The sequence below is a fragment of the Pan troglodytes genome, chromosome 5 (assembly GCF_028858775.2).
Source record: "Pan troglodytes isolate AG18354 chromosome 5, NHGRI_mPanTro3-v2.0_pri, whole genome shotgun sequence".
Taxonomy (NCBI): domain Eukaryota; kingdom Metazoa; phylum Chordata; class Mammalia; order Primates; family Hominidae; genus Pan; species Pan troglodytes.
This window is the reverse complement of record NC_072403.2, coordinates 7,279,619-7,287,919: the sequence shown is the minus strand read 5'-3', so window position 1 is coordinate 7,287,919 and position 8,301 is coordinate 7,279,619. Positions and strand designations below refer to the sequence as shown.

General features: G+C 41.8%; 1 long non-coding RNA gene across 1 annotated transcript; it reads right to left on the bottom strand.

Moving 5' to 3' along the window:
• Window positions 1-5,131: 5,131 nt before the first annotated feature.
• LOC107975023 (uncharacterized) lies at window positions 5,132-7,436 on the bottom strand. The gene is made up of 3 exons (XR_001718185.2): window positions 6,921-7,436; window positions 6,711-6,808; window positions 5,132-5,328 (listed from the first exon to the last, which is right to left on the bottom strand). It is a non-coding gene; the product is annotated as an uncharacterized LOC107975023 (long non-coding RNA).
• Window positions 7,437-8,301: the final 865 nt, after the last annotated feature.

Sequence of the window (8,301 nt, the reverse complement as noted above, 5' to 3'; positions counted from 1 at the left end):
CCGGGTGCAGTGACTCACACCTGTAATCCCAGCACTTTGAGAGGCTGAGGCAGGAGAATCACTTGAGCTCAGGAGTTTGAGATCAGACTGGGCAACACAGTAAGACCCCATGTTTACAAAAAGTAAACCAAATTAGGTACTTATGGTGGTATGCACCTGTAGTCTTAGCTACCAAGGAGTCTGAGGTGGGAGGATTGCTTGAGCCTGGGAGGTTGCAGTGAGCCTTGAGATTGTGTCACTGCAGTCCAGCATGGGCAACAAAGTGAGACCTAAGAAAAGTTTAAAAAACTAACCTTCACTTAATTGTTCTCTAATGTTCTTCCTTTCTTAATGACTTTCTTCCCTGTATCATTTTCCTTTTCTCTGAAGAACTTCTTTTTAACATTTCTTGCAAGGCAAGCCTACTGGAGATAAATTAATCTTTATTTTTCTGAGAAAGTCTTTATGTTCTTTTACTTTTGAAGAACAATTTTGCAGCGTACAGAATTCTAGTGTGTTGTTATTGTTATTTTTCTGTCAACACTTTAAATATTTCACTACACCTTCCTTGCTTGCAAAGTTTCTGAAGAGAAGTCCTGTGTAATACTTACCCTTGCTCCTCTATTGATAAAGTGTTTCTTTCTCCTTTCAATATTTTTCTCTTTGTTTATGATTTTCTTCTGCTTAAACAGGATATACCTAATTGTACAGTTTTTGGTATTTACTCTGCATGGTATTCTCTGAGCTTCTTGGCTGTAAAGTTTTGTGTCTTTCATTAAATTTGAAGCATTACCAGTCATTCTTGTTTCAAATGTTTCTTCTGTTGCTTTCTCTCTTTTGTCTCTTTCTCGTATTCCCATTATGTGTATGTTACAGCTCTTGTAATTGTCCTACAGTTGTTGGGTATTCTGTTCTATCTTTTAATTGTCTTTTTGATCTTTACATTTCAGTTTTAGAAGTTTCTACTGACATATCTTCAAGTTCACTGATTCTTTCCTTGGCCATGGAGTTTATTGATGGGCTCGTCAAAGGCATTCATTTCAGTTGTAGCATCTTTGATTTCCAGCATTTTCTTTGGAATCTTTCTTAGAGTTTCCATCTCTATGCTTACATTACCCATTTTTTCTTGAATATTGCCTACTTTTTTCATTAGAACCCTTGGCATATTAATTACAGTATTTTTTTAATTCCTTGTCTGATAATTCCAATATATTTGCAATATCCAAGTCTGGTTCTGATGCTCGCTCTGTTTCTTCTGTGTTTTTAGAGTTTTCATATACATCCTAATCTCTTGTTAAAAGCCAGGCATGATGTGCTGGGTAAGAGACACTGGTACTGGTTCCTGAAGCTGTTTTCTTTCTTGGGCCTCTGCTCCAGTACAATGTGAATCTCTGTATTTGCCTATCTGTCTCTCCATTTTGGGGGCAGCAGTTTTCCCTGGGACTGCAATTCTTTGATGGATCTAAGAAGAGTTGTTGATTTTCAGTTTGCTTAACTCTTTTCTTGTTGTGAGGATGGAAGTGATCGCTTCCAAGTTCCCTACATAGTGGGGTGGAAACTGGAAATCACCTACCTATTTCTACTATTGAAACATGAATAAACAAAATTTGTGGCTAACATATGCTTTTACTATCTGAATGTATACTTAGAACATTCTCTTGAATTTGTGTGTCATTTGCTGGTACAGGATCTTATGAGAATAGAGGATGTGACATTGTGAAGCAATGCACAGAAATGAATGGCTTACAAAGAATGACTTGAAGACATGCTAACAGATTGCAAAGAAATAATTTAAACCTAGAGATGAGATCTCCCTTGGCATGCTTCTTGTTCTGAGGAAGAAGGAAAGACAAGAAAGTACCTTTATTATATAAATATCAAATATACTTTTTTGGAAGTATGATGCTCAAATTTGAACATTCTACACATGAGAAAGTCTTGACTAATACATGGTAAAAAATAGGGCAGTCACTTTTTTAGTACTGGCACTGCATGTTGGTTAAATAAAGTAAAACATTATATTTGGTAAGGTAGAAAACCAGTTTTAAATTTATTCATAATTCAGATTTAATTTTTTGACTAGGTAATACTTGCACATGCTGCCAATTCAAAAGGGACAGAGGCAGTGATGGCATGTCCTCTTGGCACTGCTGTCTCCATCACCACACCCCTGGAGTCAGCCAGGCCACCGGCATGTGTGTGCTCAGGGCTGCCCTCCGGGTATGAAAACACACACACCTGAGTGCCTGTAACAGAGTGGGTGCCCTTCCCCCTGTGCAAAGGTACTATGCTGAAATGCCATTCTACATCTCACTTTTTAAATTTTTTTACTTAAAAATACATCTTGAAGTATTAAGGGAGGCAAAGTGATGAAGAGCAGGTACTGTGTGTGGCTGCCGCAAGTGTGGGCAGAATGCAGACTTTCAGTCACTCATCTGCGGGCCGTGTAGAATGGTGCCGTACTGTGTGTGGCTGCAGCAAGTGTGGGCAGAATGCGGACTTTCAATCACTCATCTGCAGACCATGTAGAATGGTGCCAAATGAGTGTGACCTCTAAGGCCCCCAGCAACCTCATGCAAAATGTGAACCTCATCCTTCTGGCCAGTGACTACAGAACATGAACAAAATACCACACCAAGTCCACACTGCACCATCCAAGGGCAAGATCTTACCCATGTCACACCGTGATGCAGCAACAGTAACCTTGAATTTGGAAAGAATTCCTGGGCTGGTTTTGATATCACCCTTGGCCTTGGAGGAAAATACGCAGCTGAGGCTAGGATTGTGCCAGCTGGGCGGAACACTTAGGTGGTAGCTACTGAAAATTACCCTCAGATAGAAGGGACTGCCTGCATCCTGACCTAAGCACGGTGACCAAAGAAGAGTGAATGACTCACAGCTGCAGAAATCCCTTCAGTCGGCAGAGTCTGTTGGGGCAAAATCAGCTGACGTTGGTGTCAGCTCAGCCACGGACTCTTCTGAATGAATCACGGAGGAGGATCCTGCCAAATCCAGTATTCCCTGAGATCCTGGAGAGCCTTTTGGGCATGGACTCAGAACTGTTGGGAATGTTACAAGTTCCCTGGCCTCCAGAACATGAGGGAGGGCTACAAGAAGTGAGGTTGGAGGGAAGGGTCCAGACGGCATGAGGCAGGCTGGGTTAAATTCATTCCCCACAGCAGCATTTCAATATTAAGGTGTATAGCATGATGACTTGACGTACATATACGCTGTAAAATGATTACCACGATCAAATTAGTTAACCCATGCATCACCTCATATAGTTATCATTTTTGTCTCTTTTGTGGTGAGAACAGTTAAGATTGACTCTCTTATCAGCTTTCAAGTGTACAGTTCATTATTATTAACTATAGTCACCATGCTGTACAATAGATCTGCAGAACTTATAAATTGCAAGTTTGTCCCCTCTAACTAACATCTCCCTAGTCTCTCCACCTCACTGTCCCTGGTAACCACCATTCTACTCTCTGCTTCTATGAGTTAGACCTTTAATATAAGTGAGATCATGCGGTACTTGTCTTTCTCTGTCTGAATGATTTCCCTAAGCATCATGTCTTCCAGGTTCATCCATGTTGTCACAAATGACAGGATTTTCTTCTTCTTAAAGGCTGAATAGTGTTACATTGTGTGTGTGTGTGTGTATATGTGTGTGTATATATATGTGTATATATATATGTCACATTATCTTTATCCATTAATTTGTTGATGGACACTTAGGTTGATTTCATATCTTGGCTATTGTGAATAGTGCTGCAATAAACATGGAAGCGAGCTGTCTCTTCAACATACTGATTTCAATTCTTTTGGTTGCGGATTGCTGGATCATGTGACACTTCTATTTTTAATTTTTGGAGAAACCTCTATACTCTTTTTCATAATGGTCATACCAGTTTTATTTGTCATTATACCTACCTCAATGAAGATGGAATAAAAGACAAATAAATCACTTCAGCCAACTCACTAGGCTGTAAACTTCATGTCTTTCTGCTTATCACTGTAGCCCTCTGTGTCCAGAATGATATCTGGATTAGCACAAACACTCAATGGGTATACATTAAATGAATGAATGAATCAACAGATGAGAGATGTACCTTTAAGAACAAACAAGTTTTAAAAGTGTTACAAATTTGTTCTTCCAAGTAGTTCAAAACTACCAATAAAATCTGTGTAAGTTCTGGAGATGGATGGTGTGGTGATAGCTGTGCTACGTTGTGAATGGACTTCATGCCACTGAATTGCATAAATAGTTAAAGTGGCAAATTTTATGTAATGCATAGTTTACCACGATAAAGTAAATTTACTTTTTAAATGGTAAAGTGCATAGGCATCATTTAGGAATCTTATTAACATGCAAATTTTGTTTCAGCAGGTCTGATATGGGTCCTGCCACTTTGCACTTCTAAAAAGCCTTCAGCCTGCCCACGCTAATGGCCAAGGATCAGCCCGAGTAGCAAGGCTCCAGATGAAATCTAAATAAAGCTGGAGATTTGTTTTCTTTTTTGTTAAATCTCTGTCTCCCCTACCTGTTTACCTTAGAGACTGCTCTGAACCAATGCATTAAGAATTTCCTCCTTCTTGTTCTTATTTTTTTGAGCTGGGGTTTTACTCTGTTGCTCAGTCTGGAGTACAGTAGTGCAATCATGGTTCACTGCAGCCTCGACCTCCCTGGGCTCAAGTGATCCTACCACTTCAGCTTCTTGAGTAGCTGGGACTACAGGTGTGCGTCACCATACAAATATTTTGTATTTCATGTTTTTTGTAGAGATGGGGTTCACCATGTTCCCCAGGCTGGTCTTGAACTCCTGGGCTCAAGAGATCCTCCCACCTCGGCCTCCCACAGTGTTGAGATTACAGGCCTGAGCCACCACGCCTGGCTCCTCCTTCTTATTTGAAGGCTGTATTCGCTTTCCCTCATTTATTTCACCAGTTCCCTGTTTACTGATGGACAGTTAGGGGGACTCTCATCTTTGCTCTTACAAACCAGGCTGGAATGAATAAACTTGATCACAGGCATATTGCATGTATCTATGAAAAGATGTGAGTTCAAGTGCAGGAATGCATATGAGCACACTTTTGTGCTGAAAACTATGATTATTTTAATTAGTGATGACAGCAAAGATCACACTTTTTTGAAAGGAGGGTTTTATTTTTGACTCAGACTGAGCTGGCAGTCATCCAAGACCCTGTCATTTCTGCATGTGCTATTATTTAGCCACATTATCTTTCCCATCTTGTTCTTGTGCAATTGTTTTTCTGAAATCTAACTGTGGGATTGATTTACATAGCCTGTTAAATTCCATCTTGCTGGCTTCGGACTGTCGTTCTCACCTGTCAAGATAATTTTGGTTGTTGACTTTGCCATCTAATATTTTCCCCCACCCGCCTGGGTTTATGCTATCTTCACATTCAGCAAGCACGTTATTGCCATCCATTGGTTCATTTGGTGACTATTTATTGAGTGCACTTTGACGTGCCAGACATCTTTTTTTGTTGTTTTTGTTTTTTGAGACGGAGGCTTGCTCTGTCGCCCAGGCTGGAGTGCAGTGGTGCGATCCCGGCTCACTGCAATCTCCGTCTCCCAGGTTCAAGAGATTCTCCTGCCTCAGCCTCTCAAGTAGCTGGGATTACAGGCAAGTGCCACCATGCCTGGCTAATTTTTGTATTTTTAGTAGAGATGAGGTTTCACCATGTTGGCCAGGCTGGTCTTGAACTCCTGACCTCAGGTGATCCACCTGCCTCGGCCTCCCAAAGTGATGGGATTACAGGTGTGAGCCATGGTGCCCAGCCGCCAGGCACCATTCTAAGATCTGGGCATACAGCGGTGAACAAAACAGGAAGAAATCCCTATTTTCCTGGAGCTTTCATTCAAGTGTGAAAGACACATGAAACAAAGATAGGTACATATGGTAAACTCAGTAATGCCAAGTGCTGAGGAGAAAGATAAAGCAGAAGAGAGAGATAAAAGAGGAGAGGACTTTTTTTTTTCTCCAATTTTAGATAGGGTGGCTAGAGAAAACCTCAAAGGAAGTGGTAACATTTGAGCTGAGATCTGAAGATGTTTATCCAGTTCATTGGAAAATATAGTGGAAAAGAATTCTTTGATGTGTCCCTATAGGTCGATGTTAATCCATTAACTGGCACCTTTGGGTTACAACTGATTAATCCACGGAATTTCTCTGTAACTTAATTATCTAACCTACATTTCTCTATACCATCCTTGAAGATATTTTCAGATGTATTAGAACTGGATAGTCAGCATCTGTGGTGTTTCCCTGATGTAGTCTAGTGAAACTCTCACACAGGGAAATGAGATTAATGTGAAAAGACTGTTTTTCTCTTGTCAACTTGGAGTCGCTATTAGTGGTTACTGAGGGCCACAGCTGAGCAGGGCAGGCCGCTGTGGGCAGAGTCAGGAAAGATGACCCATGGGCCATTTTCCATCTTTCTTGACCTCTTCTATAAAGTCCAGGCAAAAAGACCCAATCCTCTTACCAATGCTGTGGGAAAGTAATTCTTTTCCCTAGTACACTTTGGCAAATGTAATTCTGAATAACAAACCACTCCTTTAGCTCACTCATTTCAGCCCAAACTGAAGGTGTGACTCTTCATTGACATCCCTCCTGTCTTGGGCGCAGCTGTCTCTTAGGGGTTGAGACTGTGTGCTGGCAGGTAGCACTCTCCAGCTGTCTTGCTGTTATCTTCACACTTACCTGCAGGCTGCAGTGTTGCCATGATTATCACCCAGCCCATGCACCAGGTTGGGTTTTCCAAGTGTACAAACAGGTTGGGTGGAGGTTTCAGGTAGACACTGAATTCATAGAGCAGACAAAGAAAGCATGGGAGGTTAGCTCTGAGTTCCAAGAATAAAGTAAAGCCAAGTGCCTTCATGAAGCCCCCGTAATATTTGTAATAAAGCTCACCACTGGGCTTTCTGGCCTCAGTTTCTTCATCTGCAGAATCCATGGGCTAGCCGTGATTATACTTAAGGCTAATACTTTTACCCTGAATATTCAGGTTCTAGGTATATGCTTCATTAAAACTATCTAGGGCCTCAGAAGTTTAGAATTCTGATTTCGCAAAATTCTGATAAAAAATAAAATGTGTGAACATGAGGGCAGCAATCTTGGTAATAAGGAAAAGCCTGGGATAGGGCTGGAAACCTCGTAGGCACAGAGGCCCTTCAAGTGGTCCCTTCCCATTGATCAGCCCGGGCTAGGGCAGTCACAGCGTGCTGGTCTGGTGGAGTTTATGCAGCAACACAAACAAGAAACGCAGCAGCAGGGACAGAAAATCCCCATGAAGTCTGCCTTCTGCAACTAACTCTCGGTCCACCCCTCTCCACATCTTGGTCTTCCCTTCCCAACCCCATTCACATCCTTCCAGGGGAGAACGTGCAAGAAATTTCTCTTTTCCTGCAAGCAAAGGAATCCAGTAGTGCCACCTTGGTCAGAATGGCCCTTTGTTCTGCTGTTTAATGACTAATTATGATGCTATGAGAGGCATACACAACTCTGGCAGAGCCAGGCCCTCCTGCTCCAGCCGAGCTGAGCGGCTGGAAGTGTGTAATCTTCGGAAAGCTGTGACTGCGACCTGGAGTTGCGTAAGAAATAATTACAGAATCCAGCCAGGGCTTGCTTCTTGCCACAGGCTCCAGGATTTTACCCCCAGTAGCTTTACATGCTTGTTAATTTTTAAACTGTCGAGTAGTAGCAGAATATTTTGTAAGCTTCAGTAATGGTTGCGGAGTTCAGTTTGGGGCAAGGAGAGGAAAGGGAGGGCGGGGGAGGGAGGTGAAGGAGTGGGTCCCATTTGCTTCCAGAACAGTTTTGTCTTTCTGCAAGCCTTGGCCCTGTGGTAGGCCTAAACTTTCCTCCTCTACCATAGAAAAGGAGTTTAAAAACAAACATACAAGCCTTGTTAAAGTCTCTCAATTTTTAAAAACCAGTTCTTTAAAAAAAAAATCCTTCGCAATACTCATTATCTTATAAAAGAGACCTCATGTATGATTTTAATCTTAAAAAGTAAGTAAAAAAAAATTCATGTAGCTTCTGGTTAGCTACCAGAATCTTAAGGAGAAGAAAGAGAGATTTTTATCTGTGAAAACTCCTGCATGCACTCGCGACAAAGCCTGATGCTCTAATCTGCTCAGACGGCCGAAGCTTCCAGTCTGAATCCGTGGCAGGCAGCCTCTTGACCTCCAAGCATCTGTCTCTTCTGCAAAATCAGGGCGCGTCCTCTGTTGGTCTGTGTACTTTTGTGGCGCCTATCACTGTGGGATCTGGGCTCAGAGACAAAAACATC